The sequence below is a fragment of the Ammospiza nelsoni genome, chromosome 2, assembly GCF_027579445.1.
Source record: "Ammospiza nelsoni isolate bAmmNel1 chromosome 2, bAmmNel1.pri, whole genome shotgun sequence".
In the NCBI taxonomy this organism is placed as follows: Eukaryota; Metazoa; Chordata; class Aves; order Passeriformes; family Passerellidae; genus Ammospiza; species Ammospiza nelsoni.
The window spans coordinates 89,115,977-89,143,037 of record NC_080634.1 but is presented as its reverse complement, the minus strand read 5'-3'; the positions used below and the strand labels follow the sequence as shown (position 1 = coordinate 89,143,037).

Below are 27,061 nucleotides of genomic sequence, written 5' to 3'. Positions count from 1 at the left end.
GCTCTGGGCAGCCTTCTGTCCACCAGAACCCCCAGGTCCTTCACTCCTGCTCATCTTGCTGTCCACCAGAACCTCCACGTCCTTCACTCCTGCTCAGCTTGCTGTCCATCAGAACCCCCAGGTCCTTCACTCCTGCTCATCTTGCTGTCCACCAGAACCTCCACGTCCTTCACTCCTGCTCATCTTGCTGTCCACCAGAACCCCCAGGTCCTTCACCCCTGCTCAGCTCGCTGTCCACCAGAGCCCCCCAGGTCCTTCACTGAAGAGCTCATGTCCAGCCAGTTAGCACCCAGCCTGTATTGTTGCTGAGGTTATCCCTCCCCTTACTCAGTATTTCCCCTTGCCAGAGTCTTATCAGTTTATCTAACATGAGTCCTGGGCCCCCAGCCCAAGAAGGATGGAGACCTGCTGGAGCAGGTCCAGAGGAGGGACACTGAGCTGACCAGAGGGTTGGAGCACCTCTCCTGTGGAGGCAGGCTGGGAGAGTTGAGGCTGTTCAGCTTGGAGAAGGGGAGACTCCAATGAGACCTTATGGCACCAAGACCTAAAGGGAGCTGCAAGAAAGCTGGGGAGGGACTTTTTACAAGGGCATGTAGTTACAGGACAAGAGGTAATGACTTGAAGCTGAAAGAGGGTAGGTTCAGATTAGATATTAGGAAGAAATTTTTTATTCTGAGGGTGGTGAAACACTAGAAGGGGTTGCCCAGAGAAGCTGTGGATGCCCCATCTCTGGAAGTGTTCAAGGCCAGGTGGGATGGGGCTTTGAGCAGTGTGGTCTAATGGAAAGTGTCCCTGACTACAGTACTGGGGTTGAAGTTAGATTATCTTAACATCCACTCAAACCCAAACCATTCTGTGATACCTGTGCACTTCCATTTGTGTTCACCAGTTTGAAAGAACCGTCAGTGGAAAAATAAACACATAATGAAACAAAGTTAAGCTTCTCTGTAAGGACTGGAGAATAAGCAGCAGTGTCACACAAAGTGTGTGTGTGTGTGTATGTGTGTGTGTGTGTGTGTGTGTGTGTGTGTGAGCAGCAGGATACAAAACCCTCTTCCGTACATTCCATGAGGTTTTCAGAGAAACAGGGCGCAGAGTTGGCCGCCGTACAATTATTATTCGCTTGAAATAAGATCTCTTGAATATGAATTACAGACCATTACTTTTCAATACATGAAAAAGGTTGATTTTTAATGCAGTTCAATAACTCATTTTATATTTTTAATCAGTTTTGGAAAATCTTCAATAGACTTGACACAGAGTGAAGCTTATAAATTTTTAAAATTGTTTTAATGAGAATAATTTGGATAGACCTGTGTGTTGAAAGGTAGCATTTACTCATTTGGGAATTTAATCTTTAGTGGCCAGGTTCATCAGTGTTAACTAGAATCCATACCCCACCTCCTGGTCATTCCAAAATTACCATACTGCTCTGTAGAAATGATAGCTTGTCATCTCAAGTGCTGGTATTTCACATTTTGAACTACTTAGAAATTATATTGCTGTAGGTAAAATCCCACTGTATTGGATAAAAGGGAAGCAAAATTTGATATCAGAGTACAGAGGAAAAGAGGCAGGGAACTCAAGTGCTTCTCTTTTCTAAAATGTTCTTGAGTGAAACAATAAGAAAAACATAGGGTGGCAAATCATGTTCTTTATATCCAAGTTCTGTTTTTGAATTTCATCTCATAGGCTGCATGCTGCTTTTTTATTACATTGAAGAAGCCTTATCTATTGTCCTTTGCTTACTTCTCTTAAGGGTTATGGAGCAAAGAAATAGAGGCTGTATTCAAGAATGACTATGAGTCTAATGGTAAAAAGGAAGATTTGGTTTTGTTAAATTTGGAAACACATTTATGTGAAATGTAGGTAAGGTCATCATGAGGACATATTCTTTCTTATTTACTTCACAGTGAACTTACAAAACTTCTGCAGCAGAAGTAATGCACCATAGATTAAAGATTGAGTTTGGGGTTGTTTTTTTTTTTTCTTTTTTTTTAATTGTTTTTATTTTTGCCCTGTTCTTACTCAGGCAAATTCCTATTTCCTGGGTAAGACACTCTCTGCAGTCACTCTCCTTTGAGCGGCTATATATAGCTATCAGCATCTGGCACACACTCTAGCAAGTGTCCTTTGAATCTGCAATCTCTTTTTTGCCTATCAGCTCTATCCCCACATATTAATGGAAAGCAAAAGCACCCCATAACTCTTTTCTCTGTCTGAAAAAACTACAATTTGGCCTCAGTGTTGATAATTTGGACAAAATCAGTCTCTTTGAAGGAGATGCAAGTATAATAAGCAGTTCCATCCCAGTTTAAAACTGAAGATACAAGTTCATGTGCTGCTACATTTCATTTGAGAACAGAAGGTCCATGAAAACTAAATAGGGAATATAGTCATTATCATGACTTCATCTGGAAATCCCACATATCTGGATCTCTAGGACTGTAGAGGGGAAACAGTATCTCATGAGGAAGGAAGAAGGTTTAAGGAGATCTGAGTAAGTGTTTTTCCTCAGAGGCACAGCACCACATCCCCCTGGCTGTGGTGGAGCCTGTTAAAGCGTTGCAGGAGTAAGAGTAGAATTCAGGCTTTTCTTCCCTACATCCCAGGGTGTTTAATTCTGGCCCAGAAAGGCAGAAATGAAAATAAAAGCCAGTCAAAGATGCTTTTAGATGAAAAGGGAGGGAGAGATTGAATGCATTAGCGAAAGGGTCCAGACTTCTTCCGGCACCATTTCAGGATGCGCCCGAAGAGGCTGGAGACATAAGCACAGAATTAAGTGTGTTGATACTCCTCTACCATTTATTGACTTCATTGAAGAATTGCAGTGCTTGAGAAGCCAGTTAGCAATCACAGCACTTGAGTACTTGTAAGTATGAGGCAGTTGTAGATGTTTTCTTTCCCAGATGTTCGTGCTGCATTTACAAGGAGACACAGATCAATTCATCCCTGTAATGGTAGCACAGACCTTCCCCACAAATAAAGAATGTTTTCCCACGTTAAACAGGAAGAGCTGCACAACAAGAGCAGTGTGGTGCAGAGATCCCTGCTAGTGGTGAGTTACTCAGGACCTTCAAGTGTGTCTGTGGGAGGGCTGTGTGTTACTGCCTGTATTTACGTAGCAGAGTTCAACAGAGTAGGACTGTGAAGAAAGGGTGTATTAAATAGAGTGGTATTGGAAATGCTCTTAACAAACACAGTGGAGACCGCAATGTGAAAGGTTTTTTTTATTTGTATAGTTTTCAAATCATGACACAAGCCTTTGCCTTTCTCACCTTTTGCACTCTCCAAGGCACTCAACAACTGTGTGTGAGGGCAGCTTCAGTGAACACAGTGGGCCTAATTTCTCTGGTTATTCTTCCATGACAGCTCTTGTAGAATGAAAATGCCATTTAGACACCTTTACTTTACTTTCAGAGATCCCTAAATTTACTGTTCCTACCCTCATTGAAACAAATTCCTTTCTCTTTTGAATTAGTTGTCAGTATATTTTTTCCTGGGACAGCACTAGCTAAACTTATCTATAGGTTTTTGAAAATAAAGAATTTAATAGAATAATAACCTCTAAAGTTTTCTGTATGGATTGATTACCATATAGTATGTGCTGTCTGTTGCTATGGTGAATCACTTGTTCCTCTGTTTTTTACTGGTAGGATGACTATGATCAGAGAAAAATATCTTGAAATTAGATATAAATTTACGATTTTCAAGGATATTCCTTAATGTTTGCACCTGGTTGTTTTTTTTGCAAGATTTCCCTGAGATTGTTGTTATCTAATTATTGAAAACATACTTGAGAAGTTAATTCAGATCTCTTGTAAGTCTGATCCTTCCTTTGATAAAACTAGTCTTTCCATCTTTTCTGAAGTTGGAAAAGTAGCCACTTTTGGAGTAAGGAAAGCTCAGTGGATATAAGAATATGATTAATTGTGAGAAACTTGTCTTGCCTTTTAGTTTTTAACTGCCCCTCCCTGCCCTCCTCGAGTGGATGGCTTGGTTTATGAACCAGCTCTGGAGCTGATACAAGAGTGCATGCATAAAAATGTCCACAACCATGTTTAATTGCTTCTTTAGTTCCCTGTGGTAAGCACTAAAGTTATTGATGAAGGAAATAAGATTTCTGGAATTACAAACCCCAGATTTTAATTGCACATTTTGTCTGATTTTTTTTTAATCCATTGTAGTGCTTATGATGATAACTGCATGTAATAAAAGTCGTCCTGACCAGAAACAAAGTAGTCTAATAGATGTTCCTTGTAAAATGTGCCTGAAAAGATGCACGGTATTGCTATCACTTTTCCACCTCTGGCCCCATTAGCATGGCTTGCTCCCAGGCCTGGAGGGTATTCAGCAGCTGGAGAAAGCAACTCTTCTGGATGTGGCTGCAGGAGCTGTGTGCTGGAGCACGGTGCTCCCACCAACACAGAAACTGCCCTCCACCTGGAGCTCTGGCTGAGCATCCTCCCCCCATCTGGTTCAGGGCTTCTTAAACAAAAGAGAGGATCAAGGTACAGAGGGAGAACAAAGGTGGGCTTGCTGTGGAGTTCAGATTACCAGTGAAATACTTAGATGGACTCTACTTCCCAGACATCCCCTTGCACAGCACTGGAGTGTTCTGTCAGGTGAGGAGTCCAAGCCCTTGCTGCTTCTGCACAGTACTTATGTTAATACCAGCTCACATCCTCCTTTCCAATAATTATAGCAAGGCAGGGCATTTCTGTCTACTCTTCACCTTCACAATCTGTAAGGGATCATGTAGGATGTAAAGGTAGTTTGGGATATTTTAAATTAAAAAAAAATCCATGAAAAGTGTTTAATTTCTTTGTTCTGTAGTTTCCCAGTCTTTCATGAATCAGAATGACATGAAAGTGCTACCACTGAACTTACTCACAGGGGTCAGATATGACTGATGAGCAAGAGAACTCAAGGAAAATACAGTGAGCTTCAATGATCACTGTTAATTCCAGCTAAATAAATAATGGATATGTGTCACTTGATGTGTAAGGTTAAAGAGTTCAGATCTCCAGCAACTGTTAATTCATCCAAGCTGGCCAGAAGCAGTTAAATTCTTTATTTTTGGTCACATATTCACATACCAATAAATGAAGACAAATATACTTTTAAATATCTGCATGTTGCATACTTTATTCACACTGTGTGTTGTAAAGTTTTCATTTCTGTACCACTTCTGAATATGGAAGATCTATCCCTGTGGTATCACAAAATAGCTTCCTAGAAAAGTAATTAACAGGAGGTTGGGTTTTTTTTTTCAAGTTCAGAAAAGATATATAATGTAAGCATCTGATTTCCTGTCACTCTTGGTTAACGTTGTATGAAAATGGATAGCTTCCAAATTAAAGCAGGCACCGGACTGTCTGGAGAAAAATGCATCTGTAAAGAAATGTGTACATTATATATTCATGTCGTTCCAAATCTCTTAATTGTGTTTCATATATAACAGTTGCATGTTCTGAAATATGGTACCTTTTTTATTTCATGGGTCAAAACCAGTATGCCAGAAAGGCTGAGGCTGCCCCTTACATGGTTTAGGGCAAGTATTTCCTTTCTAAAATTCCCTTATACATTTCCCACTTTCTTCCCTTCCCACCAGCAAGTTTCTCTGAGAAATGAACGCATGATGTGAAGTTGCTTTTCACCACATTTTATTCAGAAGATAAATATACAAAAATAATTCAAGCCAGTGAGCCAACAGGTCAGGAATATTGAGAACCAGCATCTTCCCTCAGAACCAAAAATTGCTATTCATACTCCTCTGCATTTACTGCAAATGGCTGTAAGGGAAGCTTATGTAACTAGGAAGAAAGGAAAACCAAGAGCATTTCTTGTTAGCTCTTATAACTAACAGATGTTTAAGGGGAGATGGGATGGAAGACTCTCTGTATTGTAACTTCTTTGAAATGAGATATTGAAGGTGATTTTTTTTTCTTGCACATGCTAACGATTATTAGCATTCAAATACCAGCAGCATAATCTATTGCTAATCAAATCTTTCATTTTTTTAAAGGTAGTTGTACAATCACAGTCAAATACAGAGGTAGGTACAACTTCCTATGACTGCTGAAACTTTGAGATCTGAATTAGAAAAGGGGAAGACAGCTGTCAGATTATTGATCACAAATACAATCAAACAAAGTATTAATACAGTGTTTAAAATGACCATGTTCTGAAATAATTTCCAAGAGGCCTTTTCTGATTTTAATTACAATCTCAGGGACATCTGATATAAGAAAGCATATTACCAGAGACATGTGATACAATCAAACCTATTAGCTGGTTAATTTCTGATTTCATGGAAGTAGCAGTCCAGACCAGAAGTCTAGAAAAAAGGCATGGGATGAAGGACCAAGTGCACTGTGAGAAGGACAGTTGGGAAAATGCCATCAGCAGATGATGAATTGTCTTCCTTGCACTAAATCATTAATGTTTAGAGTGCAGGAAGAGTTAAAAATACATAGATAGAGAGGACATAAAAATGAACTGGATTCTATAACAGTGAAGGAATCTGAGAAAAGAATTGTGTGGGAAACTGAAAAGAATGAAATTATGCTTTGGGAAACTCACCGAAAAGGAGTTAGTCATGGTCTAAATTTTTGTCCTCATGGGAGGATCAAGTGCAATGTGAGACAGTTTGAAAAACACCATAAGCAGCAATCATAATTTATGATAAGGTCTGCATGCAAGATCTTTCAGTAGCTTAGAGATGGCTGTGCAGGGCCCAAAACATTAATGTTTTTCTGTAGTGTGTTTGTTCCCATGAGGAAGCCTTAGGACAGCATTCCTTCCCATGCGGTTTCTGCTCAGGTAGGAATGGACCTATGTCCAGACTACATCCCTGAAAAAGAATCAAACTTCATGGTTGTGGTTATTTCTAAAGAAGCTTGTCCTCTCCCATGAGAAGAAAAATTTAGACAGTGGGGCATCACTGCCTTCATAGATGTGCAGTCACTGTCTTGGGAGGAAAATGCATTATCTGTCTTGCCCCCATAAGCAAAAGGCACAAATCTGGGCTTGTGGGTACACATAGCTCCTGTGGAAGGTGGAAGAGACAAAACTTCATGCTCAAACAGGGTGTCTAAATATCTGTGAACAACTTCTACAAAGAGCTGACATCTGAAACACAGCAGGTCCTTTTTTTCCCACCACCCCTAAGCATAGGGAATATAGCTTTTGATCATACACAGCTGCATTCTTATCAATAAACAAAAAGTTATGTGTTTTTCACTACTGTAATCTATTGCATTCAGAAGTTTCAAAGCTCTTCATAAGCTTTAATGGCAACTCTGAAAACAATATTTTGAATCTGGTTGCAAAAGGGATTAGCTGAGGTAAAGGCAGATGGGGACACCTTCTGTGATGCTTGTGCTGCCAGAACAGGCCTGCTTCCCTTGGCCCCACTTGCTGGTGGTCCCTGTGGAGGGATCAGATGGAAAATTGTGTGAGAGGCTGCTAGAGGACAGGATGGCACACCTGGATTGTGCACCTTATTCCATTCCCAGCTCAAGGCTGGGCAGAGTCGGGGCTGGCCACAGGCCCAGAGGAGTAGAGCCAGGGTTTCTTGGGGTCAAAGCTGAGTGCTGAAGTGCAGAGACCCAACCCCCAGTTCTGTGTTCTGATGCCTGTGCCACAGCTGACCCCATACAGAGTGACACATGAAGCTCTTCCATAATTTCACGCTGGAGATGGAAGTAAATGCAGAAACATAACTAAAGGCTTCTTACTAAATTCAAATTATTGTTTCTCACTGTATTTCTTCCTGTCATTTAGGTCACTTGAGGCAGAGACAGTTCCTGAGTGATTATGTCACTTATGGTTTACCACTTCCATCTGAGTTATTCACTGCACATCTTCCACTAGAAATTAATAGGGGGTTTGCCATTGCATTCAGTGGTAGAAAGACCAGGGTTTGACAGGGAGGAATATTTCTATTCTACATTGCATGAACTTCCTTTGGTCAAGAAGATATCGCTTGAGGGAAGATGGTCGTTTGTCTTCAGTCTTCCTTTGTTGTGTTCCAGAGTGCAGATGTAACACTTGTGGTTTTTTTCTGATATTATTATTACTTTGAAAAAAGTCAGCAATAGTAATACAGAATAAAAATCAGGGCAGAAGCCAGCATTTGAACTCAAAACACTATGGTGCATTAATCTATTAATTTCAGGTCATGTCTTTAGCACATCAAAGGAGCTTCTTGACCAGTCTGCAGTCTGAGGTGCTTGAGTAATTTTTTTCTCTCGTGTAATTAAAGTTTCTAGCTCCCTTTTCAGAATTGGTTTCCTCACCAACTGTTCAGTGAATAAATCTACGTGAGTGATTTCCCGACAGTTGTACATTAGGAATTATGGCATATCTCTGCTCATAACTTACAGAACTATCTCAGTACAGAGCAGAGACCATAAAACATGCCGAATGGGGATTTCTCAGATATGCTAATTGCTGCTATATAAAGAGCACGGGATGAAGAGCTGCCACAGAGGAAGTTCAGCTAAAAAGTACCCGCCACAAATCTTTGAAGGTCCACAGAGAAGCAAATCCTTCTGCTGCCACTTCTTGGCAGAGCTCTGCTGAGCAAAGGCGTTGTAGCTGAGTGAGCTTGGGCAGGGAGGGCTGGTGGCTCCCTGCAGCCCAGGGCAGCGGCCAGGCAGGAGCTGGGACAGGGATCTGCCCCTCTGGAGCTGCTGCCAGCATCTGGGGGCCTGTGGGCTTGGCACAGTACCAGAGTAGGAAGCACTCCCCACCTTCTTGATTCTTGGGTGTGGTGCGCAGGCAACGTTCTCGTCTGTTCTAAATTACACCCAGCTGCCTAATTAATTTCTCTTGAAATGGAGTGGATCACATGTCCCACTCCCATCTTCTCATCCATGAGATGGCTCTCAGACTAAAGCTGCTGGTTTCTTCATACTGAATTTTTGTGTATTCAGAGCAAGGGCTAAACTAACTAATGGACATCCACTGCCTCTTTTGAGAAGCTCAGGTTTGCCATTCAGTGATAGGAAGATGATGCCCATGTAAATTATTTTCCTATATTTTTTTTGAAATTTATACAAAATTGATGGCCGTGCCAAACTTTGCAAATGAACTCCTTATCTGTAGAGTACCACAAAAGAATTCACAGCATGGAGGGGAAGATACAGTTCAGCAAATCTGCTGTAGCCAGGTGAGAGTTATTCTCATGTAGCTTTTCTATATGATACATTTCATGCATGGACTACAGATAGGTATTTCTGCACTCAGCAAAGTGGGGTTGGATCACTGAAATAATTTTAAGTAGGCCATTTAGCATCATTGTTTAATACTGATTTTTAGCCATTGCACTTGAACCTTTTGCCTCAGGTTGACCCAGCAGAAAAAAACCAAAATTGCTGTGCCCCAGCAACTAACTGCAGCTCTGCTACTTCTACTGATACACCTATACACCTTTTCTTTTTTTTTAAACAAGTTTTCTGTACTGTGAAATACATATCTTACTGAAGATAATAAATAATATGGAAATATTATACCACATAGCTATTATTTAATAATCTGAATATATACTACTTCTTTTAAAATAAATCAGCTAGACAAATCAAACAGTATAGAAATGAAATGTGCCTTTGTAGGCCCTGTGAGAAACTCAGGTAATGAACTGAGGGATATCAGTTTCTAGACAGGGAAAGAAAGTCTGCTTAATTTAAAGAAATAAGTTCAACTATTTGCCTCCTTATTCTAAAATCATGGGTTTGGGCATGATCACACAATGTGAAAAAAGTAACTTTCAGTGCAGCCTTGTGTGTTTTGAAACACCAAGTGAAATAAAATTAACTTTAAAATGGTAAATTGTAATGCTAAAAAGAAAATCTTCTGCCTTCCGGGTGTGACTGTCTTTTTAATTTGATGATGTCACCCTGTGAGCCATTAAAGCATTATCAATGAGCAGGCTGTGCATTTTCTAATGATTACTGTGGAGTTGAAAAAGACTCTATAATGTTCCTGCAGTTTGTTCATCATTTTTGTTTGATAATTGTCCTGAAAATCAATGACAGCTACTGAGTACAGAAATTTGATTGAACCAAGTATAAATATAGGCAGCAATTTAGACTGTTCTTACTCAATAGGAAAATGTCTTTGGCTAATAAGTGGATTCCTATCTAAATTCATGAGTTCTTTTATGACATTTTGGGCTAAGCCTGAAATAGATTAATCTTTTTCTGATAAAGTTGCATAAGCTGTGATTTCTCTGGTGACCACATTTAATTGGATATTAAATAAAGTGCTTATCTTTACACCAACAGGTTTTATAGGCTGGATTTCACAGATTAAATAACAAGTAATAGGCACACACAAAATTTTTCTGATTAAACCGTGATATGCTCAGATTAAAAATTAGACTGTCCTGATTCAGGTAGGCTTTGGAGGTGCATGATTACAACTGAGGGTTAAATGCACAGAATAGAGGGAAACTGCAGGATGGTGCAAAGAGCTGTGAGAACAGGTCAGCTCTGTATATTCTTCTTTCCTGCTTATTCTTCAGCAAATGTACAGCAGGGTGGTTTTCTGTTGGGTTTGACAAGAAGCTTGAATATGTGATAATGTTTTTGAAAAGCCTGAGGTTGGGATTCATTATGCAAGGTGCTGTACAAGCACACAGTGAGAAGTATCCTGTGATAGAGCCTATCAGCCGTGGAAAGGCAGAGGAAAGGTTAACAGAAGCCTGGAAAGTAAATTAACCTATCTCACCTGAAGAAAGGAGATAGCGACAAGGCTGAGAGAAGGACCCAAATAGAAAAACATGGATGGTGGTTGGGAGGAGGAAGTCTTAATAGGGTGAGCAAAGACCACACTTGGGAGGAAGAGTGAGGTGAGGAGGAGGGGATGGAGAAGGTGAAGCTGAAAGCACAGCCCGGCTGTGACAGGAGGAATTTGTCTGGTACTCCATTTGCTGGAGAATGCAGACTGACAAAAGGTCTCCAAAGGGGCAGGAGATAGTTAGGACTTGCTGCATTTCCTTTAAGGGTAATGAAGGACACTCTTTGGAGCTGAAAGGACATTTCTGTCCCAGAAAAGTGCAGGACATTGAAGGAATTGAGCTGGATGGCTCAGTCACACGTGTGAGATCAGTGGAAAGGAGTAGAGAAGCTGTGCAGAATAAGACAGGAGGGGAACCACCAGTGTGAGCCCGAGGCCTTTCATGGGGAGGAAGTAAATGAAGACATTTGCATTGAGTAGGCTGTGCTAGACCAAATGATGTGGAGCTCGTGCTAATTACAATTTTTTCCTCACTGGTATGACATATTGTGAATGTGAGAAGAAACTGATGCCTCCCTACATAACCAAGTCTGCTTTTGACTTTCTGTGCATGGAGCTGGCAGCCCTCTAGTAATGTTTTGTTGATTTTATTCTTATATATAGATGAGAGAATTGCAGTGAGCACTAAGCAGCACTAAGCTCAGGAGCTTGGACAACCCTCTCCTGATGGATTCATTTTGCTTCTTACAAGATCAGCCAGACAAAGCTGAGGTGTGAGTTTGTCAGGTGTTTTTTCCCCCTAAATAAAACTGACCAGTTGCACACAGCATGTAATTGTTCCTGAGCTGATGTCAGACTTGCAAATGGTAATTTCTCACAGGAGGTAGGTTACCTGTCACAGCAAGTCAGCAAGGCTGGCCGTGCTACAGTCTTGGCTGAGACTCAAGGCAGAAGGTGTTAAACATCCCAACTGTGTTACTGAGAGAGAAAAATGGAAAATAGCTCCACTGAGTAGTGGGGACAAGGAAACGGCCTTGTGCTATACTTCATTCTGGGGTCACTGGGCCCTGTCTTTTTGCATAGTTGAAATAGCTGGTGTCCAGATGATAAAGATGTTGACAATTATCTTCTCCTTCCTCCAGAGACCACACAAAGCTAAGACTTTTTCTTTTACTTTCACATAATTTTCTTTTATTTTTACTTGTCATGACTTTTGACATTGGCATGAGGATGTTTAGTGGAGGAATTTCCTTTGCCTTCTTGGCATTTGATAATGCAAAGCATTTTATTAAGATGTTTTTCTTTGAAGCCACATTTTTTATTAAGACCTTTCAGGATGGTGTTCTATTTGCTGCCTCTCACAGAAGTCATCTAGTAAATTAGCAACCATTATTTCCCACTAGGCTTCAGAAAAATGGTAAATTACTTAAACTTTTTCTCTGCCTTGTTTTATTTCTGGTAAAATAAGTATTTCCAATGAAACATCAGAAAAGGGATGGCAAGCTTCAGAGCTCATGTTGGTTTTCGAGACCAAGAGCTGGTTCATGAGCTGCATCAGCCCACAAACACATACACTGGTTTCTGTGGAGGGGAAGGCAGCACAGGGCTGTCTGATGCCAGCCACAGCCTGCCCTCAGAGATGAGACAGGATGCATCTCAATGCCCAGCTGGGAATTCCCTGGGATGTCTGCAACCTCTGCTGTTAGCAAGCAGGTGGCATGTTCCCTATTCAGTTAAGGCAGTGATAAATTATGTGACTACCTTGGAGACCTGGTGACTTTTCTTAGTAGAGCTGCATCTGTTTTTAAACCTTGTGCAAAAACATGAGTACCTAAGTTAGCACACAGCGTACTCTTAGAGATGTAGTTTGCGAGGGGGCTGTTTGTGTGTAGATCTCATTTCTTTGCTAATAGGTAGGGAAGACTTAAAATAACCTGTGGAATTGTTCAAGGGGAAGCAGATCTCTGCAAAAGTCTCTTCTTTGTCAGGGTGTCAGAGCTGATACTGAAAATGCAGTATCTAGATCAATGCTCAAGATAGGCTGCTGTCATCTTATTGCAAGAGTTGCATACCTTCTTGGTCATTTCTCACGGCCAGCTCTTCACAGCATTGACTCCTTCACAGCACAACCAACAAACTCCAGCCCTCCTCTGCACCAGCTAACCCACTCTTTTGTAGCACTCATCTTCTTATTGGACACAGCTGTGACCCATTAAGGGCAGGCCTGTTCCTAATCTTTGGTGATTGGTACAGCTGGAACTGTACCAATACTGATGTGTGATACTACCTTCTGCGCTATCTTTATTTTATTACATTCTATCCCTCTACAATAGGCATGTTTCATTTGCATGTAATAGGAACCAAGGCCTCTACAGGTAGAAACTGGTCTCATGCCACCAACACTGAACATTTACCTCTTTACTTGCTGGTCTCTTACTAGGTGCAAGTGAGTTCCCAGTGTCCATGCACCCTAACAGGAGTTTAATCGCTGCTTTAACAGAGGGTCTTTGTAAAATTCATGTACGCAAATAGAGTGTTTCTAAATTGCCAACACAACAGCAGAAGCTTAAGTGCAATTTTTATTCCAATAAAGATGTGATGAAATTATGCCTAATGGTCTGCAGACTGCACTTTTATATGCACTTGCAATGCTCCCATTGACTTCAACTGCTGTTGTCAAGGTATTTCAGTAGTACTGAGCTAAGGATCATTACCCTGTGCTATTATAATACATTAAACTAATGCTGCCATTTTTCCATTATAATAGCAGTACCTGGCGACTGAAGGCTACCTCCGACCCAATAACTTGCAATCAAATATTTGTTTCAGATTTCAAAATGCATATAAATTATGAGGCTTGATGAAAATGTTCAGATTAGACAAACCCATATCTCCACCCTGGTCTTTAATTCTTTGCCTGCAGACAAAGCAAGCTTGGTACTGATAACCAGTGTAGACACTCTTATATTTTTAAGAACATGAGGATTTTAGTTTGTAAGTAAGTTTAGTAAAACTACATTTGAACTAAGCTTTCATTGACTTTCATGCAAACAGCATGAAATTATATATCTATACTGTACATATCCCAAATCCCAAAGCTTGTGTCCTTCAAAAACAAAGCAATTCCCACACTGCTGTTGATGCAGAATGCATTAGGGAATAGTTATACAAGTGTCCTGGAGCTAATCTCAGTTGCTTGATATTAAAACCAACCCACCATTTTTTTTTTTTTTTTTGCTGAGTCCTGTTTGCTGTAATGCAACCAAAAATACTGTACTTAAGTGCAAGGGGGAGATAGCTTTGCAGATATTAGTCTATTGGTTCCTAAGAAATTAATAATTTTAAATACATAAAGGAAAACAAATTCACTAATTATATAGCCTTTGCTACACTTGCTGATTACTTGCTGCTTCTTTTATCTTTTTTATAACTGCCTAAAAAAGGAAAACAGTAAAGAAAAGAAACTGAAAAATTCTTGAAGAGCTGACTGATATTACCTTTATGATAAAGTGAACCACAGACAAGATTAAAAAAAAAAGAAACCATGGCTCCAAGTTCCCTTGGAAACCTCTGCAAACTCATATTAAAAATATACATACAACATCTGCCAGACAAACAGGAATGAGGACTTGATAACCAAAACAGAATCCAGATGTGCACAAAAATAGGCTTCTTGCTGATACTTTTATGTCACTTGCACTGCACATCTAGAACTGAGATACACAAAAACATAGGTGATTCATATAGCAGGTCCTTCTGATAATGTTTTCTCCCCAAAATATTATTTTCTCTTTTTGTGCATATTACTATATGTTGTTTGCCATTACAATGGGAAATATCCTTAACCTTATCTAAATTTTTCTTTACCTTTTTCCTTTTAAGAACCTGCTTTTAAGAGCTATTCTTCAAGATGAAAATATTGTTATGAAAGAACAAATAATAAAGTTATGCACAGATCTGGAAAACTGTGTATTTCAAGACATCAGGCCAACAAATTTCATTGCAAAAGCATTTCATGGTTCAAACTCAGGGCTTACTGTAATATGGCTAAGAATTTTCTTTGTGGAACAGATGCAGCCTTGATTGCAGCAGTCCTAATTTGGCCACTTTTTTCTATTCATGCAAAGTTGCAGATACAGAATCTTCTACTAGTGCATCTTATTTTAAGTGACAGCTTATTAATGTGTAAGGTCTAGTATTGGCATTACAGATGTCTTCAAACAGAACACTATCTGTACAGTGTGGCACCTCTCATCTCCCTTGCTGAAGGGACAAGTGAGACAAGGAAAAAAACCAGGATTGGCTGGTGCAGGATCATTTAGTCCTGTGCCAGAGGACACAATTGCATGCAGTGCCTGTTGGGTTCAAGAGACCTTGGTTTCTGGTACTGTTACCTTCTTGTGGTTATCTCCCATGCCTGTGGAAAGCATGGCCAGCTCTCTGTATTTCCAAGAACAGCAATAGAAAGTGCTCATCTTATGTCATTGGGGCTGCACAAATCATCTCATCAGTGCTGCCACACTGGCTGAGTGGTAGAGGCAGCTGAAAGGTTAAATGGAGTTTCTTGTATCATCTGGAGGCTTTTCCTGCAAACACAGATAAGCTGTACATGGAAAAAAAGCATATACATATTAGCACTGCTTTGCTTTCCGGGCTGTGTAGCCCCCCTCATTTTTAATGGAGATTTAATTTGAATTCTTTATGCTCTGTTTTGCTGTTAAAATCTTGCCATTTAACATTTGCAGATAGTTATGTACTTCTGTGAAACAACATTCATGATGCTTTGGTTTAATTATTTGCCTTATATTGGTGTCCACTGTCTAGGAACTTGTTCTCAAGCAATAACCCTTTTTTTGTAAGCATGCAAAAATGTGCATGCAGATATCTGCAGGAACACTTTACAAGTCCCAATCCCTCCACTTAAAGGTGAGTGTCACTAAAATGTTCAGATTTTAAATCCAAGCTCCTGCAGTACACAGGGAATCAGCTTCTGGAATGAGCACCAGAAGAGGAGGACTGAGGACACAGCAGTTTGATCACCTATACTAAGAGCTGTATTCACGCTTCTTTTATCAGGCGTGCTTCTGTCTGAAAAAAACTGTGCTCCAACTTAATCATCCAGTCCTGCACAATACTTAAAATAAACAAATTAATTCTACAGAGGGATTTAAATTGAACAAATGTATTCACTAGGGAAAGCATAGTGGCATGACTGAATGGCTTAAAATACAGCTGAGGCGAAACTGTTCTTCAGATTATCAGATCTGCAGATTGGCTCCTTAAACAATCTATAGACTTTGATAATCACATTCTTTTTGTAATTATCACAGATTTAGAGACAGGAAACAATTCCAAAAAACTGTTATGACAGTTTGCCCAAAACCAGTGAGGTTATTGAGCTATGAAATAGCCATAGCTAGGAAAGATGTGATTTTGGAGTGAGGAGAAGACAATCTGGTTAGTCATTGTGTTGTAAGAGAGTCTCTGAAGATACTGCAGCTTGTGATGACATGCTGCAGTTGTGGGGGTCCAGTCACTGCTATATTAATAATCCCACCCTGCTTTCACAGGGCATGATGCTATACCATTTTTGCTTTGAGAGGGTTGCATTTCTTCTCCACTAAATGATCCTAGGTGACGTTTTAAAATGTGTGGATAAATGAAGGAGCAATAAATTTTGTGCTTGTCATGATTTAAGGAAGTAATTGCCATATTTTCCTCTTTTTTATCTTGCTTTTAAAGCATGTCATTTACAAATAGATGTGCCCAAGGGCAGTTCAGAAAGCAATTCAAAATTGTATCTTATTGGACATAATAAAAAATTTTGGTATTGGATTGCATGACTGAAATGTGGAGTTATTAGGTATTAGTGTTGCATTATATTTCATATACTGATTGAATGAATTTGATAAGCAAAGACAGAGGATTATTATGCAAACCACCCCCATTGTTTCATATTAAAAAGTGAATATTTAAGAGCTGAAAAAGCAAATTTGTTTCGGTAACACGGTACACATTTTTCAGTATGCAAATGTGCCACATCTGTGTATTTGTTTTGCTGCAGATACAACCAGCAAGAGTTTAGTGATGAAATCTGTTCTTAATTATGATAGCAGCTGTTGGAGCAGTAGCCATTTTTTTCCTCCTGATGTGAAGTTGCCTGATTTACTCATTTTTGTCTGCATTTGTCAGGGCTGCCAGTGCAGAGAGAGAACTCTTTGTGAGGGGTTGCAATTTGTTTTCTGTGCGAGAGCCAGTGAAAATTGACTAAATCTGCACAGCGGGGTAGTTTTATCTTTTCTTTTCCTGCATTGCAAGCTGTTGTACCTCTGCTCCAGCACAAGAGGCCTATAAAACTACCAAACAAATGAGGGAGCTGTTAAGTGTTCCAGCAAGTATCTTAAGCAGCAGTTCGTGTAAACGAACTATGCCTTAATGAAGAAGGAAGAAAGAAGTCTGACATCATAGCTGTGGGACAGATGGCATTAATATAATGAATTGATAAACACTTTGGAAGCTTATTTTTCCTTCCTCAATTATTTCATTTCCATATATGAGCATGAAGTTTGTAAATGCCAGACAGTTTAATACTCTATTTCCTCAATATTTTGATAATAGTGAGAAAGAGTGGGAAGATTATAAAAGGATGATAAAACCTCCTTTCTGAATACACGATCTCTTACAGTAATTTGTTAACGAGGCAATGCTGTTGCAAATCAAGGCAGAAACGACCAAGAATGCTTCATAGCATAATGAAAAATTGTCCAAAAATTGCAGTGCAAATGCAAACAGAATAAAGAGAAGACATAAGTTATTGATACTAAAACTGTGCTAAAAGCCTACTGAATGAAACATTTATCGTCTCCCTACAATCATAGACTAATCGTCTGTTTCACACTGGATTGTTTCCACACCGATATTTTATGCCTTGTTTTTCTTTTGATCTAAGCAACACTAAATTTAAACAGATTTCAGCCCTGTTTCTTTTTCAGTTAAGTTTTTGATGCCTTATCCTTCATCACTGAAACCAGTGAAAACTTGGCCCCAGAACATAGTGAAAGCCTGTATAGTTCTTGAAAGAATATGCAAAATTTGCTGTTCTTTATTGAGAGAAGCAATCTGCTTTTGCTTCCACAAACAGAAAAGCGTTCAACAGATTGTGTAACTCTTCACTTAAGATAAGGGTTCTCACTTTATTTTCTGCCATTCAACTTTTCCTCTTTCACTTTTGACCTTTAAGTGTTGCATTTAACTGAAAGAAACATAAAATCATGAGAAAATGAGAGAATGCAGGTAAACTATAGCTTACTTAAAAACAAAGGATATCTCAAAGTTAAGCTATCTGAAGTAGTAAATCTGTAAGGATGGAATGTTCCTCAGTGGAAGAATAAGCTTATATATCATGGACATGCTCATTATAAGAATTGATGTTCAGAGTAGGAATATGGACGTGGGTAGGGTGGGAGCGTCATCAGGAATTCCTGTCCACGAGTAAGTTGTGGACAGGAATTAATTAATTAAAGTTGTTTACTTTAATAGAAACATAAAAGGAGAAAAAGGGTTCTACAGTGGATTCCAGTGAGGAACTGGAATGGTATAAACACACAGTAGGTAGGCAGGAGGACACAGCACTTTATCCATGATGGGCAAAGCATGCTGCCCGTGTGCAGGGCTTGCCTTGGGTACCGCTGCCTGTCTGCTGCCACAGCAGCTGCCTTCGTGGGGAATGACAGCAGGGCCTCATCACTGCAATAAGCAACATCTCTTACCATCTACAAACTCCTAGTTTTCCTTATTTTTCTGAGCTTTCCAAGATGCCTGGGAATGGCCAATTTTACCCTTTTGAGCTGCATACATTGTTCCCGTTAGCCCATGCAGAAATGCAGCCTTGGACCTGTGCAGTTGCCCATATTTTCCTTTACGCTTGACTTTCTTCAGGAAGTTACTTTGTCTCCTGTAAAGAAGCCCAGGTTCTATTGCTGCTGGAATATAAAAAGCGTATTTTGGACTTCTTGTCTATATCACATGCATGTTTCCATGTCATGTGCTTGTTTTCTTGAGAAGTATAGTTGTGAGGACAGCAAGAGCCATAATGAAGTTACCGGAGAAGTGAGGAAGATCTGGATTTTTCACTGAAGTTACATTTAAAATTTTTATTCTCTGACTATTTATTTTGACCATTTCTTGTCTTCTGTCTAATCTACCATTAGATATTTCTAATGCAGAAGTGAACTAGTGACTCAAGGCTCTAGCTGCACTCAGTTGAAATAAATAGGCTATTTTTAGCTGCAATTAATCTGACCTTCCCAAATATCCATTTAGAATAAGATCAATCCTTAAAAGCATGTAACCCTCTCCATCAACCAGCAAGGGAATGTGGAGCAGTTAGCTTACATTTAGATGTCTACAGTTAGTCAAATAAATCCCTCACTTTCTGTGTCTGTTTTCTATTGCTGCTGTGCCAAGCATGTTGCATACCTAAATAATTACTGTAGTTTTGAACAGTAGTCACTGAGTCTGTAGCTGTGAATTGCATATTATTCACTTAGTGGATTTTTTCTTCTCAAAAAAGCCCCATTTACAAGAGGTTATAGGTTTTAGCAAGGTGTCTTCGCACTTTAGTGTCGTGATTACAGCAATAAATATACAGAAATGTTGCTCTGTAGCATTATGTCACTGAAATTTGCTGACACAGTAAATCCTAAATGGGATACAGTGATTTATGGCTTATGACTTCAGCATATGTTACAGAGGGTACTTTAATAGAAGAGAGGCATATGATACTAATTACCCTGTGAAATCACACTATAATAATGCTTCAAGTAATCACCCTTCAAAGTGACAAAATTTTCTTGAAAGACATCTTGTCAGGAATGCTGCCTCTTCCAACTTCTTATGCCTGTTCCTTATTACGTAAGAAAATTTACTTTTGTGTTGGCAAATAATTTTAAATATATTCCCTGTAAAAACAAAGGTCTGATACTGCATTTGGATCCATGCAGGGCATTTCAAAGCACTTGGGGCAGCAAAATCTTTGCTCCTTCTGGATGACTTGATGTGAAAATAGAGAAGATATGGCCTTCCCACTGAGGCAGAGAAAAGATTTAAAGGTGCATTTTAGACGTCACCTCCTGCTGCTGGGTAACTTACGGTCTGTCAGCCAAGATAAGGGAAAAAGATGCCCTGTACTCAACACCTCAAAACTTGAATGGTTAAGAAATGTGTTCTGTCAGGAATTTGGAGAGGAAACCATGCCCAGTCCTTGCTGATCTGAGCAGCAGCTTTGCAACCGTTCCCCATGGCTAGGGAGGAAAAAGTGTGACATTTGATGGACTTCTGCTCCTCCACCCTACCACCCCACATTCCTGCAATTACAAGACATTTGAGGATGAAGTAGATAGCTCTGCTTCCTGATGGAGATCTGCACAGAAATACCCGAGGACTCAGCTCCAGCGTCCCTCTCCATGTGGCGTGTGCTTGTTCCTACAGTGTTAGTTGTCTTTTAATCATCATTACCTCTGCAAGATGTTGGTAGGGAATTATTTTTCCTTGGATAACATGATTTTTTTTCCCTCCCAGATGATTCACACAACTGACTTCTGGAACTACAGTTCAAAAAGTAATAGCTCATAGGCAAGTGCATAATGCTGCTCATAGGCAATGCATAATCTATATCTGTGTAGCTTAAAAATTCAGAGTACCAGGTTTGCTCACAGCCCTTTCTAGGAAAAGCACAATATCTTTATACTGCAGATAAAGACAAAGAGAGAAGTCCTGACTCCATTGAAGGGAAAGGTAAATTTCTCTTGAGCTTCAATATTTTTTTTAAGTTTGGCCTGTTATTGATAGAGTGAGGTTAATTTTCTGTTTCTGATTCTTCAAAGCAGTTGGTGTAAAGACAACTAACTGCTTTAGCTGGAGGGAAAAAAAATAGAAATGTTGAAATAGTTAGTTCCAAAATTTCAAAGTCAAATGTTTCAGATTTTTAATGTGAAAGAACTCCCTCATTTAAAAATTTTCCTTAGTTTCTTATTCTTTCAAGTGATGAAATTATCATAATATCAAACCATCTGGATTCAAATGAAATAAATTGTTTTGATGGATGTAGTGTAATTAATTTAGTATTCCTTCTTTCCTTTTTGAAGGAAAAAAACAAACCAAAAATATTCAGCTCAAATGACAACAGTTTTTCTTACAATTTTCACTTCAGCTACCAACCCAGAAAATCCATTATTTTCACATTTTTAATTCATGGTAAAGTCTTAGGAGCTATTTTGGCCTGTCACTTGATGGGCGTATTGCATAAAATACCTGAAATATTTATGAGTGTATCAAACTCTATGACACAAGTAGCTTGACTATCAGATTTGTTTTCTGAAGTAAACTTTACAGATATAACTCTATATAATGAAGGAAGTCTTGTTTAAAATGATGCAAGAAACATCTAATTGTAAAACACATGTTTAAAATAGAAGTGGGGGAACCCAGAAAGTATTTTTTGTCCTCCTGTCTTGGGTCACTGTTGACTGAACTACACTAAATGTTTAATTCATGACCAAGAATATATGATTTTTAGTAGCTTTTCCTACTGGAGTACAGCTCTCTGTGACTTGATTGGAAATTTAATTTAATTTAAATTGAAAAGTTTTTTCATTTGTGAAGTATTCCCATCAGAAATCTGAGATTCTGTAGAATTAGGCTCTGTATCATTGTAAAACCCTTAATTGACTATTTCCCATCAATGTGTTCTCATAGTCAAAAGTCTCTGTGATGAATTTTGCATTGTGTGCATTTGATGACACATTCTTTTATTTAATGCATCAATTTTTCCCTAAAAAAAAAAAAAAAAAAGTGACAATGAAAATAATAAAATTTGCAGAGAAGTTCGAAAGTGACTAATTTATTGATAATTTGCTGAGAAATTGTTGAAGTAAACCCACAGTACAGGTGTTCTGGATAAAGAACAAGGACAGACTGGCAGGGAAGATTAAACCCAACAAACAAAAAGCCAACTACTGCATTGCTGGCTGGCCCCAGTCTGGCTCAGGTGGTCCTTTCTGTCCTCGCTGGTGGCTGCCACACTGGTGCTGTGTCCGTGTTCTGCTGTGAGAGCTCAGTGCCAGCTCCTGCAGCACTGCCTGGCCAAGCTGGATACACCATTGTCCATGAGGCTGGAGGAAATGCTGGACAGAGGGGTCCATCCACATCCACACTGGCAGCACAGTATCAACATGTGAAGGTCAGGCCAATTTGTTCCAAAACTGAAAAACTAAATACTCATCTCTAGGCACTGACCTGATGTTCTTCTGTTGAAGCCTTGAAACCAAAGCCCACCAGACCCCCTGTGCTTTGACAGTCTAATTTTTAAATTTCCTGACTCAGATTTTAAAAATAATGAGTCTTGAAAACATTTTCCTAAGCATGATGCACAGAAAAAAAAACCCAAAAGGTGAGAAGTAGGATCAATATAAACTATATATGGCCTTATTTTTATTTATGATAAATACCCTTTATCTTGCTTTTTATCTCCATTATAAAGAAGCCCTAAAATTAGTGTAGAAATTGCAATTTAAAACCTATTACCCTCACTGTAAAGCAATTCACTGTCAGGATGAAGGAGGAGAGGCATGGTTTGGTGATAAAGAGAATCAGGCCCATTATTCCCAAGAAATCTAGTTTGCTTGAGTGAGAGAAAGGGAACTTCTAGGTCATTTCAGTAGTTATTTTATTCAGTGAAGAATAAATAAAGGAGACTCTGTACCACTGGCAAATTTGATCTATAATGCCTCATGCACAAATCAGATTTTCCAAATGAACTTTGATGGCTGCAGGGGAGTATAAGAGAGACTGACAGGCACTACTTGGCTTGAAGAAAATAAGTTTTCTTTCTGCAGTTGATTGACTTGCTCACCTCTTCTACAGAGATGAGAAATATGTTTTACAGGTGGGTTTGTAGACACCATTCCCTACACTTAAGGGTTTTTTACTGTATGAGACATTCAATATTTGTGTATAGATGGATAACCATACACTTTGGGAAATACTGTATTCTGCTCCTCAGTGTGCTCTCTGAATAACTTCCACTGTAGTTTCCTCACCAATAACACTGCTCACCATGTTTACCAGTGTTTCAAGGGCCTTCTCCCTGTTCAGAAAACAGTAGTAAACTATATTTACTCACTTTTGTCCATGGCTTAAAGATGGCTTAAAGGATTTAACTGAAACAACTTCTCAGACAAGGCCAAATGTGAACCATTCTAGCCAAAATGTTAAATATTTTGAAAAGCTGTCAGCTGACAAGAGGGAGAAATTATTATAGAGACAGTTTTGATTAGGTGCAAGTAGATCACCCTTATGAAATCAGATGATAAAAACTTAGTTTACTTCTCCCATTCATGACATACTGAGGTAAATTAATGGAATTTTTACTTTACCTATTGTAGGGATGCTAGCATCTATTAAAATGTATAATCTTTGTATACAGTAACCTAATCCAATGTTGATTATAACACCACGATGACATATTTCTGTTATCATGCTCTTCTTGCTTTGGAAATAATGGCATGTAGGTCCAGAAAGACAGGCATGCCTTTCTGAGTTGTCTAATCTTCACTTCCTTTCAATTCCATAAGGAGTGTTAATACAATTGGTTGGTGAACATAGAAAGGGGAACTTGTGCTAATAGTTCTTAGATCAGTTTCTTGATCTCCCAGGAGGATTTTATCTTCTAGCTACAGTAGAATGATAAGGTGTATGACTGGGTTTTGTTTTAATTAATGTTTTAGGCTTCTCATTTCAGAGAGTGTGGATGGAGATGGTGTGGTCATATGGCACTGCTGTGTCAGAAGTGTTAAATAACACACTTACTTCTCTGCTTGGAAGGACTTAATAATGAGTTCACAGATGTTAAACTAGAATTATTTTATAAAGCCAGGCACCAATTAGTTTCTCAGCATTGGTCAGGGCAAACTGGAGAATAATCAGGGAACAATTTTGAAGTCCTGTAGTAAATTGCTTCTTTACTCCAAGGCGCTGCATTCTGATACCTAACAGGTTTGGATTTTTTTTCCTAAAGAAAGACTGGCCTTGTAGACAGGAACCCAACTGGTATCAAACAGTAAATTTGACAAACTGTGTCTCTCTCTCACTGTAATACAAAAACACCCTCTTATACCACATCACTGCTAAGGTTCTTTTCCTTTTGGAATAATAACAACTCAAACATAATGCAGAAATAGTGACTTCTGGAATTAATGAATGTTTCTGCTGGTTTGGGTGTCTCTCGTGTTCTGATTGCAGGACTTTACGTGAAGCTGCTATTAAGAAAGTGTCTCATTAATGCACTACTTCCAGAAGAGAAGAATCCTCAGCAGACATTTCCTCCCATTCAGCAGATCACAACACAAGGTCCTTGCCACAGCCATTTAAAAAGGAAATGGAACCAAGCAGCCTGATTAAAATAATGTCTGTTGAAACTCTATGTGCCACCAAAGACCCATATATGAAATAATCATTTTCTGTAAAAGGTTTCATAAATAGAAAACAAAAGAAACATCTAATTTCAAAGAAAAGCAAAGAAGAAAAATTCCAAAGGAGGAAACACAGTGTTTATTTGTAATTAAGAACATGTAAGTCCAGCCTCATCAAGACTGCCTTTGGAGAAAAAGGTTGAAAGAGTGTCTGTTTTTGCAATATATATTTGAGGTATCATGAAGTGTTCTCAAAATCTCAAATATCATGAATATATATTATGAGGTATCGTGAAGTGTTCTCAAAAAATATTGAATGATACAAAAGTGTCAAAGGCTATCTAGCAACCTTGACAAGATTGAAACCTGTGAATATACAGAAAAAAAGGACTAAAAAAAAACAAGTTGAAAGAATTCACCCTTCCCTGAGCAGAGCTGTGAGAAGGTTTTGTTAAACATCATTTTAAACCTGTTTTAATCCCCCTGCAAAAGTACATGAGACTTGTTCTGGATTCAGGCAAGGGTAAAATCATCTAGTCTGAATTAGCAACATTAGCAGCACTTCAGCAGAGAGAGGGGGGAAATGATCCTTTCAGAGCTTGTTTTAAGAAAGCTCGAACGCAGGGAATAAGTAGCTTCTCTTATTAGGGCATCTATAAAAATCCCTCCTTTATCTATGTTAGCATTTGGTTAATACTAATGTGGAGATAAGCTGCAAAATAGTGGAGAGGGCTTACTTTTGAGAATTGCTCATGTAGCTGATGACAAGAGATGATAGAAGTTCTGCCAGGGATGAGTGCAGGCGCAGGATGCTGAGAGGAGCAGGTTTAACTTCACCAGGCAATCAATATGTGGCATCTGAAGGTCAAAGGAACTTGAGAGTTTTCAAAAATATATGAGGTATGTCAAGAAACTTGAGGGGGTTGCAAACTGTACATCTTTCTTCTGGTCATTTTCTGGGCAGACAGGTAGCTGATGTGATTTTTTTCACAGGATGTTTTAAGGGTGTATTTGGGTAATGGTAGCATGGCCAGATATGACAGTCATTATCATTTCTGAATTATGATGCAGGTGGACTGATATGTTGTGACAAAGCAATTGCAGGTGGCTTTTGACATCTTAAGTGGCAGTAAATATTCTGTTAATTGCAATTGAAGTGATCAGCTTGGCCTCTTAAGCAATGATATCTGAAGAAGAAAATCTGAAAATCTCAAGTCATTCTTCAAGGGCACAACAAAAATCCCCATCTGAAGGCAGACTCTTTTTACCTAGTTAAAGTACCAAATGTGTACCTGGTTGAAGACAGGACTAGGTGAAACCACAGATTTCCAGCTTGCAGAAAGTTTTGATGTTTCAAAAATTTGTTATGCATTCCTTCAGGGTCCCAGTCAATATTGTATTGGTATATCCTGGCTCCTCCAGCTGAGGTAAAGGCAGCTCCCAAAAGTCTCTGTCTCATCTGGAGGCCCAGTAGTGATTGCCCCCAGCTCATCTGTCCAGCATCATTGTTCCCCGCTGGGAGACCTTTCAGGGAATTACATGGGATAGTAAGAAACCAGTCCAGCTTGGAGTAAGCTGGAAACCCCCACTTGGGAGATGAATGTCTAAGGTTCCCAGTTTTTTTCAAAAATAGTGTTCAATTTCAAGATAGACTGCAGCACTCTGAAAAAAGGGTCTCTTTTCAGATAGTCCTGCAGCTGTAGCTGAAGCTCAAAATGTCCATTATTAATTCAAGTTCCCTCGTTCCAGTTGGTATGTATAAAACTGGCTCCATAGTTATTATCAAATATGGATGTACTTCTAACAGCTTCCTCTTAAGTGAGCTAATGTAATCTGAAATATACTTATGTCTGTGTCAGATACCTGTGGTTGAAATAGATAATTTCACTGAAAGTCCTAATGCATGTTATTTCAAAAAGTGTTTTCCAAAAATGTTGCGTTTTATAGAAGAGCTAAAGATTCATCAATACCCTTCAGAACCATCTGTTCCATTTCCTGATCACCTTTTCCACAGTACAGTGTGGTTTCTGTCCAGTTCCTTTTTTCCCTTCCTTTCTTCATGAAATGCAGACAATTCCCATGTATCAGACATTTGCTTGTTTTACAAAGGCAAGTGTTTTGGAGGATCGTTATTTGTAAAATTCAGTGCTAGGAAAAGGAAAGGTGTGCTATGTATGGTGTATGTTATACATGGTTATTATTTAAAGTAAACCTCTAAAAGAGTAATGTAAATACATGGTAAGAATTTTAAAAGGTTCAGCACTAGCCTCAATTCCCACTGACTCAACTGTGAGCAGAGAGAGGTGGAATTCAGTAAGAATGTTTTTGAAAATCTCAACCTTTTTTTTTTTAGAAAAGAGCTAGTTTGGAGATGGGAAAACAATGAGCATGTTCTGGTCTCTGTCAAACGATGTTTGCTGTCACTAAGAGCAGAGAAAGTAGCAGAAATGGAGTATATTTAGAAGATGCTACAAATATACCTTCCTCCCCATCAGGACTTTGATAAATAGCGTGTGCTCTGCTGTGTTTCTCTTTCAGGGCATCCAGAAGCAGTAGAATGACACACACACACTCATTTTGTTTATATGACAAGCCTTCCATGTGGAAAAACTGATGAATGAAATGCCACATGTACAGCAGTGCGGGAGATCTCATTTCTCTTCAGGCTGGGAAACATGAACTGCTGTGAAATCACATAATTCTCTGTGTGTGTGTGTGTGTGTCTGTGTGTCTGTGTGTGTGCGTGTATGTGTGTGTGTGTCTCTGTGTGTGTGTGTGTCTCTGTGTGTCTGTGTCGGTGTGTCTGTGTGTGTGTGTGTATGTGTGTGTGTGTCTCTGTGTGTGTG

At 39.2% G+C, this 27,061-nt stretch overlaps 1 protein-coding gene and 1 long non-coding RNA gene across 2 annotated transcripts in view; both read left to right on the top strand.

The window, feature by feature from the left end:
* AFF3 (ALF transcription elongation factor 3) overlaps positions 1–27,061 on the top strand; it is a 266,527-nt gene that overhangs the window by 8,813 nt on the left and 230,653 nt on the right. The window lies entirely within an intron of this gene.
* Positions 8,887–11,629, top strand: LOC132087482 (uncharacterized). The gene is made up of 3 exons (XR_009420524.1): positions 8,887–9,029; positions 9,115–9,178; positions 11,410–11,629. It is a non-coding gene; the product is annotated as an uncharacterized LOC132087482 (long non-coding RNA).